Below are 14,333 nucleotides of genomic sequence, written 5' to 3'. Positions count from 1 at the left end.
GCAAATGTGGCCAGGGTGTGAAAACACCTTCAGTTCTGCCAACGCCGCTCCAAGGATTGAAACCTCAGACCAGATGGTAACTTCCCAAACCACCAGAGCCAGAAGTCAGGACGGCCCTTCCAACAACACCTTCAGAAAGGCGACAATAAACTGTGCTTTGAAAGTTCTCCTCACAGGAACAAATACTGGGAAGTATGAGCTACTACCGCAAGGAAGTAATTTCTACAAAAGAAGTATCTTGAACAGTCATGTGCTTTCCTATAGAGAAGATAATTTCTCCTCCACACTTTGACAAACAATACCACAAAGAAAAAAAAATCAGAAACCCAGCAACAAATACAGAGGAGGACTCAGCTAAATAAACCTTACTACAACAAAACTACTAAAATTTTTTAAAGTAACCATTTCAGAAAACACTTTCTGGCAAACAGTTTTCAGACCAAAGGATTCTGGAGATACAAAGTAATTAATCAGACTTACCTATTTTTAAAAGGGAGGGGGTGGGTGGATCTTGCTCAAAAAAAATCTTAAACTGTAGGTGTACTACAATGATTAAAAACAATGATTGTTTTTCTCTGTGAGCTTTATTGTGTAATTTTAGTCAAGTCACTTAATCTCTTTGCTGTACTTCACTTTCTAGTGTTTTGCTTATACAATCTCCTGGATAAAAGCTAATTAGCCATACTACTTGGAATACAGGTGAGTCCAGGTGGATTCAGCACTGAAGCAGAATAAGGGACACAGGATAGAAATGCTCCTAACTCCTTCCCTCCCTAACTCTTCCATGTATTTTGTATTGAATCCAGACATTCAAAATCACATCCCCTACAGAAACACAAATATCCAGGTAGTGATGGAAGTCCATGGGATTGCTGGGCAGAGCAGCTGAGGACAGGGCACTGCTGGCAACACAGTCACTGGCACAGGAGAAGAATCAAAGGTAGAGCTACTGACTTTCCAGAAGGGAGCTGCTTTGCAGACCTGATCAGATTCAAAAACTTCCTCATCAAACTGGTCCCCAAACGTGAATAGCACTTTTTACATGAACCAGTCTTCTGAAGCAGTTACCAGACATTTTTGGATTTACTTCCAGTTTATGTTCAACAAGTAGTTCAAAGTTACTACGTAAGTTTGCTGTTGGTTCAGAAAAAAAAAAAAAGTTTCAGAATTATAACCAACAAAAAACAAAACAAACAAAAACACAGAGGTGTGACAAGACAACAAGCGAGATAAATGTTCAACTATCTATTTTCAGTAAGCAACAAGAGGCCTGTTTTAAAAGGAAGCTTCTTGCCTTCTTGAAAGAACGTAATCAAGAGCAGGCTAGTTATTACTTTCATGAGAGAAACAAAATCGGGTCCTGGATTAAACACAGGCTTTCAAAGCCATACACTTTGCCTGATGATCTCAAACCTCGAATAAATACTGGTAAATAAGTTCTACCTATTTTCAGAATTAAAGTTCCTCAAGAGAATCTCTGGGACCTTCCTGAAGAGGAAGGTCCAATGCAGCTACACAGAGACTCAGCTTTTGCTAACAGATGTCTGAAGTACAACTGTGCACTGAAAAGCATGGTTTATTCCCTTTTTGGAGCCACACAATACAATGCATGACAGCAAAAAGAGTATTAAGCTAAATGAACTTCATATCATAAGTCAGATTTCTAGTTTCCTGAAGTGATGTGGTTACAGCCTAACTTGCCACTTAGGGAACTGCAAACTGGGCAGACACACTTAGACACACACAAAAAACTGAGTGTCTTGACCACAGCGTCTTACTTTTAAGACGTGTCAAAGCTACATGTTACCATAGCTCTCGCCCCACGAGCTTGCTAACTTTAATGAGGCACGCAGAGCTCTCACCCCTGTGTGCTTGCTAACATTAATGAGAGGCAGATCTTTCCCAGAAAGCTAACAAATGCTTCAAGTACACAAAGCTTTTACCTTTTCAATGCTTTCTCACTGAAAGACTAAACCACTTAATAAAATTCCTTGCTATATCGTACGTTGAAGCAGCACAGATAACCATCTTCTCCAAAACATTTTCCTCTACTGATTGAGTGGACACATATGCAGAAGAAAATCCTAGGTGTCATAAAATAGATTTGTTTAAATCTCACTGACAACAGCAGCACTATAATTTTATCCTTAATCTCAAATTCTCTTTGTATAATCTCTACTTAGGAAGCTAAATCTTTATGTTTGTTCTAACTACCATTTTATTACCCACAAATTGTTTCCCAGTGTCTTATCTCAGGCAGTGAAACATTATGTAAAGCACATACAGGAAACACAAACTAGCATTTACTTGGTTTACTGTTTCCCAGGATTAAAATAAACCTAATACAGAGAGATGACTGCTGTATCACTATATTTTAAAATACATATATGTATATAAAAATTATTCAAAGTGAAAAAAAAACAACAAATAAACAGAAAAACCACACAAACACGAAAACAAACCCAATCTCCTACAACTAGAAAGTAACCACATGGCTTATTTTGGCAACACCGTCTCCTCTGTGAAAGCAAACATCTCCTATGTAGGCAACAGCAAATAATTAGTCTGTTCATGGATGGCAAACTGTTTTTAATTGTTGTACTGGGTGCCTAGATACAGAGGTTTTGCAGACTGTTTTTACACGTCAATCTTACAGCCAAAGAATAACAATTTAAGGAAAACGTCTGCTCTCCTTCAAAAACATACTACATCCGTATCTTCTCAAATTCTAACCAGCACTTTTTCAACACATCACATTATGGACACCGAGACATTTATTCTAAAGGAAATAGCTTTCCTGACTTGAATCTCTGGACTACACAAACGTCACCAAGCGACTTAAACATTACAAAGATTTGTTGTTTGGAGCTGCTCAGGGAAAAACAGTGTTTTTGATTTAAATTTAAGACCATCAGTGTGAAGAACCCTTCTAGAGGCATGGTAGGCATGTGGGTGGTACTGAACCCTAGCATGACTCAGGCAAGGAAGCAGCTGACATTTACAGCCAAAGAAACACCATCTCTCCTCTTCAGCAGAGGTCACCAATCACAGTCAGTAAAAGGCATGAAGGAAGATGAGAACCGAATTTAAAAACAAAACAAACCCACTGATCTGAACTCCTAAAATATATATATTGGGTGGAAGAAGCATCAAGAACATCAGATGAAATATGGGTCCAGATAAGTGAAAGAATATCAGGTGAGCTGCTAGCTACAAAGGCAGATGGGTGCTGCTTTTTGTTTCATTTGTGGAGTTTGAGCAAATAGAGTCAGGGAGGACAAGCTACCCCTAGACAACACAGAGTTAAAAATAAGGTGGGGGGATTCTTTTTAACAATTATTTAAACAATTTTTCGTGCCTAAGATTTGTCCACGCACAGAAAGAAGTTAGTTGCATAAGAGACATCCGTTGAAGAACAAATTAACATACACAACTCTTGCTGACACATATTAATTTACACTGTTTACAAGTATAATCAATGCTAGCTAACCCAATTAGTGTTTAACCAATTTAAGGAAATATATTTTATATTCTGCCAGTTAAAAGAAAAATCTTTCTCCCTACCCTCTTCCAAAAAGTACAACTTAGACAGAAGTGTATATAAGGCTTCTGCTGCTCTAAAGATGTTACCGGTTTACCTGTGTATCTTTTTAAAACAAAACAAAACAAACAACCTCAATTACATGTCAAAAAGGTTTACTCGGTAGTCTACTAGAATTTCAAAGACCTAGCTGAAGTGCAGTAGCTCATTCTGCCTCAAGGATGAAGCAAACAATGCACATAAAGCATCCCTAGTTCACCTTCACACAGTTTCCCTGTCATCAACTAAACACTAACACATCAGCTTCTTGAGCCAGTAATTAATTTTTAACTTTGGAAAATATAAAGTAGCAACAAGAAGTATCCAATCTTTCATAGCTGGAGTTTGGCAAATTTGGTTTCCTATATTTTTTCCTTATTACATGATGCTTGCAGGGAGCACTCAAACTGAAACCAAGCACCAGCCAACCTCAGGAACTGTATGGCCATTCACTCAAAAACATAATGACCTACATTCCAGAAGAAAGCAGTAGCACAAGAAAATCGTTTTTTAAAAGAGATTATTTCGTGGTTTATCCCCTAATAATAGAAATAAAAGTGTTGGTCTAATTTAGCCAATGTAACAATCTCTCTCCATTAAATACACTGAATATTTTGACCAGGTATTTTCTCCACAAGCTATTATTTCCAATGAGAATTACAGGACATAAAGCAAAAGAGACCATACGGAACAGCAATATGACTCAACGCAGAAGTGATGCAGGGTGCCAACCTTTCTCCTTGCCAAACAAGTGCCGTGTAACATGTCACTTTCGACATCAGTTAAAAACACAAGAAATCCTAATTCATTGCCTGGCTCCCACTACTTTCAGGGTTTCTAAAATCCTTGTTCCCCAAAGCCAGAACTATAAACTACAACAATTGTTATATTGAGATTTACAACATGCATTTTGGGAATATCAGGTTTTGTAGATTTAACTTGAAATCACAATGTTTTTTTTCGTAACCACAGAAATCTACCTTTATACAACCAACCACAGATGACATTGCTATATATTTCTCAAAAACCTGTTAAGCTGCAGTCAGTCCAGCACCACACCATGGGATGGACTAAATGATGTTTTATACTCCTAATCTCACTTTCTTTAGTTATTTTCCTTTATCTTAAGCTTTTCATTCTAGTAGTTGTCAAAGCCAATCATAAGTTGTAAATTAATAACCACACCAGATATTTTTTGTATTATTCAGCCACAGATTTTCCAAAATCACCAGGACTATGAGTTTGGATTTGACAGCCATACAGATTTCTGCTTTTGTATCAAAACCATCCAGTTTCAACACTGCACCCAAGACTTCATAGGGAAGAAAATAATTTTCTTCATGATATGAAAAAAAAACCCAACCTTCTTGATAAAAACAAATACTTCCACATACATTATGCACTTAAAATCCTTTAGGATCCCAGCTAAGAACTCGTCATTGAAAAACTAAATATTTAGATATAAAATTAAAAGATGGAGAGAGAAATTAGTTATTTTAAAGACCGAGGTTAACTGAAAGTGAAACCTTATGAAAGTTAAAGTAACTGTTACATATTGAGAAATATAGAAAGGTGTTCATGACAAAGCCACACTAAATGACCGTCTTTCTAACTACGGTCTCTCTTAGTCCTATGCATGATGAACTGTAGTGGTTCAATTAGCATTCTAATTTTTATTTGACCATTAAATTGTTACCACCCTCTGCATGCTGGAACTAATCTGCTGACATTCCACATTTCTACAGCAAGTTTTTAATAAACATACCCTACAATGCAGCTCTACTGCTAATTTCAAAGGCCTTGTAGGTTCTAGAAAATGGAGAATGGAAATTCACAAGAGACAATCAAACTGTTTCCTTAATAGGAAAATGATCTTCCAATGGTAAGAACAGGTCAGTATGTAATCAGATATACCCAGTACTAATAGACCACTCTATCCCACCTAATCACATTAGAGTAAAATATAAAATATAAAAAAAGGCTTTCCTTCCCTTCCTGCTTTTTCCATTTCAAGTCTAAAAAATCAAAACAATTTGCTCATATCATAGATAAAGAGGAGAAACACAGTTTGCCCTCAACCTGCAGACGACTCTTAGAAGTTTTCCAGAGTACCTAAACTCTTCTAGGAACTGGTATGAGATGCACATATGAAAGTTTCTGAAAGGCATATACAAACAAATGACATATAATTTTCTTAATTTAAACAGAACTTTCTTTTTTTTTTAATGCCAGTGTGTTCTTTGAGAAGATTTCTCTGTGTGATCAACTTCTCTAGCCAATTTATTCCAAATCCATTCTGTAATTCAGGAAGGAGCTACTGCTCGGAAAGGTACTATGAAAAAAAAGCTAATCCCTATACAAAAGCCTGTTCATTCAGTTAATGAGCTATTAAGAATATTTTACAATTCTGACAAAGTTTACTAGATCTAAAGGAAGCCCTCAAAGCTTTGTGATCAAGTATCTGAAAAATCACACACACTTCTGTTGCATTACTTGAAGTTACCTTCAAATCTTAACACAGGAATGGTGTGTGTATGTGTACATACACATGTACACATCTCATGCTGGCAGATCGCATACAATCTTGATTTTCAGAAGATGCTCTGCATAGTGTTCCCTTCCAAAACACTTTTTGTACCAAGCCCTGGAAAGTTTGTAGAATTTCTTAAGCTCAGAATTTCCTCCACACACTGCCTGAAAAGGGAAATGGGAGATACAAAGAATACATGTGCCCTTTTCCCAAGACACAATTTCTCTTCATCCATGACATCCACAATGATCAGAATTAACTTTTCCTCCTAAAGGATAAAATATATTAAAAAAAAAAAAAAAGTCCATGTAATCGAAAGACAGGTATCATCTTTTGATCACTCTATTTTAAATTCTTGTTTTAAAAACGCCTTGAAACCAACAAGTACATCTCAAAGTATTATAGAAAAGACTCATAAAATAATAAAAAGCCACCTTTAACCAATGATTGCAAGAAAGAAAGGTTTTCAATAGGTAAATTAATTTGTGGCTGCCAAACAAAGTGTTTGGTTTATTTTAGCACCTTTTTCTCCAGTAGCTAAATCTGGTAAGTAGACTTGATCTAAAATATAAATTCTATGTTAAAAACATCATGACAAAACCACTTTTTAGATCTGTCTTATGGTTAAAATATCACTGGGCTCAAAGAAAAGCGGATGATTTTTTTTAATTAACTGAGCCTCTGAGCCAGATCACTATTATCTAGATCTTATGCACCTTTTTTATTAAATTGAATGATTCTCATTTATTATATTTGGTGTAAGCTAATCTAAACCAGTCTATAAAATCACAGAATAAGGGGATGAGGTATTTAAAATAATACAATATAGTTGCTCATATCATAAGCAAGTGTAACTGCAAAAAGCTTGCACAAAGCCATGACAGAATTCTCATTAATTTTCTTGATGCAATCATCCTGTCTAACATAACCCAACTATCATGAATAAAACCAACATTTGTCTGCTGAGACAGGCTACCCAGAGTAGCTTGAATGTTAAGCATTATACTATACTTCTTATTTGATAAATTCACCTGCCTGCACAAAACAATAAAACCTGCGAAGCCAAAAAGCTGTATCTGTAACCACTATACCTTTTTTTCTAAATCACTGTCTCTTATCTCAACGTTTAAGATAGCTTCCCAAATTTGTTTTACTATCTGTTTCAACACAAGTAACACATGGTTGTCATTAAATGCAGATAATGAAAGCTTACTATCAATGTTTACATACTAAATGCTTCCGCAAAATATTTTTACTTCCGGAAACAAAGAGAGGAAGTTGCAAGCAACCAACATAAAAGATAAAACTCACAGAAACATGAAGAAGTATGAAAGGTCATGTTCTACTAAGTAGTTACATCAGCATACCCTTTCCACAATAGCATTGTCAGCGTACTACCTTGGTCTCCGTTAAGGAAGATGTTAAATTCTGTAGTCCCTGACCACAGTACAAGCCAACACAATGACAAACACAGAGCTGCAAGGTCACAGCTAACGAAGGTGGGCTACTCCAGCCCACCCCAGAGCCCAAGCACTGCAACGGGTACAACTGGCATCACCACGGAAACGCCCATGGAAGATGGAATCACTTTACAATACAAGGAATCCAAACCCAAAATATGAAGTGCAAGCTAGATGAGCACACAGCCAAATTAAAGCTGAGTCTTCAACAAGCCAAACAAAGCACCCAGGCTCCACCTGCACAAAATCAAAAGTCAGCTGGCTGTTCAGAAGCTTTCAGTAAAACAAGTGACACTAACTGCACATCTGCACAGCGCAAGAACATCATCTTATTATGGCTCCTCACATGAATTTTCTGGGAAACATACAGAACAATGCAACTGTTTTTTCAATACTCTACCATGCAGAATCACAGAGGCCAGGGAGAGAAACCTGGAGGATGTGCTGGAACAAGGATCGCTTGTGTTTGCCTTATTATACCCTCAGATTTCTCTGGTTGCCATCAAAAGCTAGATACTAAACTATACTTCCATCTGACCCCTTTATAGTCAGTCTCGCTTTCTGATGTCTCAATATGATGAAAGAAGAATCAGAAAAGGGAAGCTATAAGGGTCAAAGACAAATTAGCACTCACTACAACCATGGGGAACTTCCAACTTCACGTTACTCTTTTGAGGCTTGACAAAGTATTTTCTGGGACATTTTGATTAACTCTCTCCCCTCACACTTATTATATATCCCTATAGCAATAAACAGGAACAATTAACATTCAAAACAATGTAAAAATAAATTATTGACTTTTCTACCATGGCCTTAGTCATTTTCATTCCTGACTCTTATTTCCTCAAAATCCTCAAACAGTTCTCTCTAAGAAGAATTCTAGCTAGCAGTTCCAAATTTCTTGGAAGTTTATACTGCCGACACTAACCATTAACAATTAGAATCAAGTATAATGAGAATAAAAATACCTTTTTATGATAGAAGTGTACATCTATGAGCAAACACAAACTCTGTCCACATGAACAGAAAGGACTAGTATTTCCAAGGGCTCATCTCCACTGCACCGCCTGATCTGAGTTCCAGTCCAAGGTTTACTCCCAGACCAACTGCTGGCACATATAAACAGTTGAATTTCAACTCCATTGCTGTTTTGCACTCCAGTGCTCACAGCCACTTAAATCCAAGTGGAAAATGTTGATACTTAAAAGCTACAGATATTTCAGTAATATCTTGAAGATGCAGGAGGTGAAGAACTGCCTGAAAAGCTGCAGCTTCTCCCACCTTCTCTGCTGAGATTGCACATGTATCTGGGTAGTCACACACAGCAAGAGATAGACACCTTCAGTGACTGACTGACAACCAACCACCGAGAAGAAAAGGAAGATTAGAGCATTTCTTCAGCCACTTCAACACTTGAGTACACAAGCACCTATGTCAACACAATAAATACACAGAGGGCAGACAAAAACAAGCAGCTGGGACTGGGGACAGCTAGTACTTATGCAGCACTGCCACCAAGTTACTTGCGAGAGTTTTCTTCAAAATAACAGGAAATAATGAAAGTATACAGCAGTGAAGCCAAATAAAACAAAGGGTTCATAGAATGGGAAAAAAAATCCTTTTTCTGACACAGGCATTTCAGATGGCTCAGTCTAATCCATATAATCTAGTATTTGTTTCTCAATAATGTCTGAAAAAAACAAAACCAAACCAAAATAAACAGGCTCCTATGAAAAACTGTTATCAGTCTGCAGCATTTGCGCTCTGAGTAAAGGGAAATATTCCAGCACCTTATTTAAGAACAAATTAAAAAAATCTCCTAAGTATTTTTGCAAACTTATTTTAAAAGTTTAGCCAGTTACTGAATTTCTCCACCTACTTCTACATTACAATTCTGGATCTTGTATTTTGTATCATCTGAATATACACACACAAAGGCAATGCAACAGATTGGGACTATTTGCATTTTATTTTTACTCTCAGTTGCCTGCAAAGGCCTGAGAACTGAAAAGGCATAGCAGAACCTTCACCCCAAGTTAAAATTTTGGGAGGGGAATGAAGAGTTTGACAGCAAAATGAAAAAAAAAACCTAACATACATACATTTTTAAATTGTAACATTTGTTAGAAATACAAATATGTGTATACAATAAGTGTACAAAATATACAACTATGGGTATTGGAAGACAGCTGAGGACCACAGCAAAATGATTTTGTCTGATATCGGAAAAAACACAATAACAGTTTGCATACGCAACAGAAGCACAAATTAGAACCACCTTACTTATTACGCTGAAATAGTTGATAAAGAGACTCTGGATCTCTACAAAGCAAAGTAATCAAGTAAAAATACCTAAATGGAATGACTTTGATCTGTTTTACACTGGAGAAGTTTCAGAAAGTGCATATTGCTACAGAATTTATAATAAAAATATTCAAAAATACCTAGAGACATGCCACTGTTATACCACTGTAAGGCCATAACCTGAGATTAGTAATTGTACTGAATAGAGTGTAAAGCAATGTATTTCAGTATAACTACTTTTTAAATAAAACACTGCTGCAGAGAGGGTGGTGGTGCATTTCTAGTTAAGGTAGAAACCTTACAATAAAAGGATCTATTTGCCTAAACAGTAGTGAAGATTACAAAAATTAACGATTAGCTCACAATAAAATTAAATCCTTAAAATAAGATTCTCAGAGAAAGCCCTTAACTTTGACTCTTTCCAAAAGGAAAAATAAGGTTAGCCCATCGAATGCACAGACAAGTGCAATGGATGAGCATCTGGAATATGCTTCACACCCTATAAAAATCTGGTGCTGTGTCCTAAGATACGTATAACAGACATGACCTAATTAGAAAGGTCAGCTATGCTAGAATTGAAAGTACAGCTACTTAACTTCAGCACCCTGAAATTACAGAGGTTTAAGTATCACTTATCACTAACAAGAACTATAACTTCAAGACTATTCCATAAATACTAAGTAACCGTCCTCTGGAAACTTCGACCTCTACATCTTGCAATACAAAACTTGCCATATAGAAGTTTTGGGAAGAATAAAACAGCAACAGCAACAGCCAAGATAATGTAAGAGACATTCTGACAACTGCATTTGCCTACCAGAAAAGACCAGGGATTGGTCGTGAATGATAAATTACTCAAAACTGATTCCTTATAATAAAAGGATTACTACAACACAAGTTTCATAGCGAGTATTGAGTAAGGCCTTTTTTGTCACATTCTCAATCATTCCACTCCTCATCCGCATCACCAACTTACTACAGGAAGTTGAGTGAGTTACTGCACTTCTAAGCCCCACAGCAATATGGAAACCATACTCAGCCACTTGGCAAACGGCCTTCAAGATCCACTCTTACATTCAGTCAGTGACTGAAATCCTGTTCTGATCATTTACTGGTTCTTAAAAATACCTTTTACTTCTTTTTCTGCCCTTTGACCTTTTATTTCCTATTTAGAAATCATACAGGAGATACTAAGAATTTGAGCAATTAAGCCAGAGAGTTGCTCACCATCACTAGTAATGAGCTCCACCATAAAACGAAAGATCACACTCGAAAGGCAAACGTGCACACCGACATTTTACCATGAACAGCAGCAGTTACTGAGCATCGTTTTGCAGACAAATGTAACTCGACGCAAATACTTTCCTACTATATTAGAAATCCACTCAGAACTCCCCAGTATGCTAAAAAACCATATTTCTAGACCAAACGGATGACCTATTCAGACAGAAAAGTGAGACCAGTACCTGGCATACCTGGGCCTATAACCAAGGCTTTATCTTGGTGCTGCTAAGGTAACAAAAGTCCCTCAGCACAGATCACACCAGTTAAGAAAATGCAGGTAAGGTCATGCAGAAGGTTTAAATCAACTAAGAACTTTGTTTCAAATTGTTTGCACAGAGCATAACTCAACAACTCTCTCCCTCTCTTTTTTTGTTGAATAAATAAAAAAAAAATCTCCCATTACACACTTAAAATGGCTCAATTTCAAAATTTTTTATTCCAATAATTTCTAAAAGGAATTTATACATCGACAGAAAAACATCAAATGAATTTCAATTGAAAGCACTTACATACAGACTGCATTAAGCTAAATATTTATTCAACCATCTTGCTGCTAATTATCAACATCTCCTTTTTATCTACAATGCTCAAAAAGGGATAGGCATACACTGAGGCTGTAAATTGCTACCTGGCATTAATCATTTTAATTATGGCCGAAAAAAAAAAAAAAGAGGTGTGGTTCATTTTTCTCATTGTTTTGTCTCCTTGGCACCACAGTACAAGTTGCAGTCTATATTTTAGACAGGACTTACTCCCATATCACAAGAGTTTGGTTATGCTTATTGCTTAAGAGGAACTGACATCTTTCATTCAAACATTTCATTCCGAGGGTAGAATAATTTATTAAAGAAAACTTAAAAATATTTATTTTCGAAGTCTCACACCTTTCTAGATATGAAAGGGTAAAATGAACCAGTTCTGATCTCTGCTTCAGAAGCACACAGGAGGTAGCAGCAGAAAGAGGCTGCACAAGAGGAGCACAGACACGGCTGTGCATGCAAGGACAGCATTGGGGAAATCAACATCCAGCTGCAGCTCAAACTGACAAGGGATGACGAGCAATGACTCCTGGATCAGCAGCAAAAGGAAGGCTGAGCAAAAAGTGCTCCCTCTGCTCCGTGGGACAGGGGACCTGGTAGCAATGGAAAAAATTCACATACTCAATACATATTTTGCTCTACCTTTCACTGGGACGGTCTACCCTCAAGCTTCCCAAAGCCCTGAGCCAAGCAGCAGAGTCTGCTGGAGTAGAGTCATCCCCAAAAAAGGATGATGGAGTTCGGAAGCACTTCAGGAAACTGAAAACACACAAGTCCATGGGACCAGATTGGATGTATCTGAGGGTCCTGAAAATACACTTGAGAACACCTTACTCTCCATTAAAAGGACACCTCTATGAAGCTCAGTGTTAATCCTTGAAATGTACATTTTAACTTGCACTTAGAAGGTAGAGGCTAAAATTAATGGGGAGAGAGTGAGAGCTATTACAGCAAAGATGAGTATAGCAAGTGGTCAAAAGGGAAAAGAAACACCCGGTGTCGCACTTCAACACATTTTTGCATCTACATGTTTAAGAGTGTTGCTGCTTTTGATACAAAGATCAAAAATGCCAATATAACATACATCAGTACATAAAATTGGTATAACTCAATGACAAATTGATCTAGATTGTAAAGCAATTGTTAGCCAAGTTTGAAATAGCCTTCCAACTATAGCAGAGGTAATAACAATATACAACTGATTATTTTTAAATTAAAGCTGAATAAACTTACAGAAGTCCCTATCTAACAATGCCCAGATCATTCCTTACAATTAATGAATCAACAAAAAGTCTAGAGAGAAGAAAGAATATACAAGAGAGAGAGCAGAAGACAGCAGCTGCTTCTGTGGATGCACAGAAGAGAAACAGAGAGGTGGCTCTTAAAAAGCCATAGTCCATTTAATGTTGCCAAAAGTAAATAAAAAAGAAAAATAGACACCTTCACAATCAAGGTAAGCCAGAACTGAGAGCAAGCTCCTACCACCTTTACTATCCTTTGCTAACTTCACCACAAGTGGCATAAGCAAATAAAAAAACCCAGCAGTAGTGCCTTCTTATATTAACTTACTGACCATAAAATCACAACCCAGATAAGCACATCACCCATCACAACTTACGCGACCGTACCAGGACTGCAGTTACACACTCCTGCCTACCAACACATCTCTTCCTTCTCTGAATTGAGACAATGTCTGTACGACTGGGCAAGCGAGCTGGTTCAGGAAGTTGTTCTAACCAAAAAGTAACTCAGAGAGGGAAAACAAAGAAATAAAAGTACTGCTTTTTGACCAGATCAATTCTCTTAATTCACTTCCTAGCTGTGGAAGTCCCATTGACGACACAAGGGAAGGTGCGGCCACAACACAGATTGTCTTCAAATGCCGGGGAGTACGCACCAAGAACCAGGTTTCCACAGAAAGCCACATTATGCCCTGGATCTTTTTGAAATCCCCTTGCTAACATGACCAAATCTCAGCCAGTGAATCACTTTTTAAAGGACTGAATTCTATTTTTAACCAAGCAACACATTTCACTGTAACCCCCTTAAAGAAAACACTGCAGAGTACTTCCAATAATGCTCCAATTCAGCTTCATTTCTTACAACACTGGAGTCAATTTGTATTTCCTGTGTGTAAATATATTTGTAGTCCCTTCAAGTTTAAACTGCAAACTAACCTCTTAATTAGTATCATTAATACCATACAACCCACATAAACAAATTGTTTTATTGACTACAATTCTACTTAAAACATACACACAAGCATAACTTGCAGAACTAAGCTTACAGTCCCAGTTAATCTTCATAAGATCTGGAGCACAAGTCAATCTGACAGGCACTCAGGATTTTGGCCTATATGACAGAGATTCAGACAGCACCTTTCCTGAATTTAAAGGAGTAAGAAAATGCTGCCTGTAACACCACCAAAATTCCTCTTTGGAGACAGAAAGGACAGTTACCCTTCTCCAAAGTTTTATTTGAAAAGTCACCAACATGGTTATGAGACCACAGCCTGACAGTGACAGAGAAAAGCAGCGCTTAACCAAGCAAGTGATTTCTTGTTTGCGGCTGGATTTGTTTCCATTTTAAAGAGGAGATGACACTTTAAATCATTTTTTCCCCTTTTACACAAAATA

At 37.1% G+C, this 14,333-nt stretch overlaps 1 protein-coding gene across 3 annotated transcripts in view; it reads right to left on the bottom strand.

The window, feature by feature from the left end:
• RABGAP1L (RAB GTPase activating protein 1 like) overlaps positions 1 to 14,333 on the bottom strand; it is a gene marked incomplete at its 5' end in the record, with an annotated part of 227,171 nt that overhangs the window by 211,264 nt on the left and 1,574 nt on the right. The gene's annotated exons all lie outside the window — the stretch shown is intronic.

Source organism: Streptopelia decaocto, assembly GCF_964273445.1.
Source record: "Streptopelia decaocto genome assembly, chromosome: 5".
NCBI classification, from domain to species: Eukaryota; Metazoa; Chordata; class Aves; order Columbiformes; family Columbidae; genus Streptopelia; species Streptopelia decaocto.
This window is presented reverse-complemented; position numbering and strand designations above follow the sequence as displayed.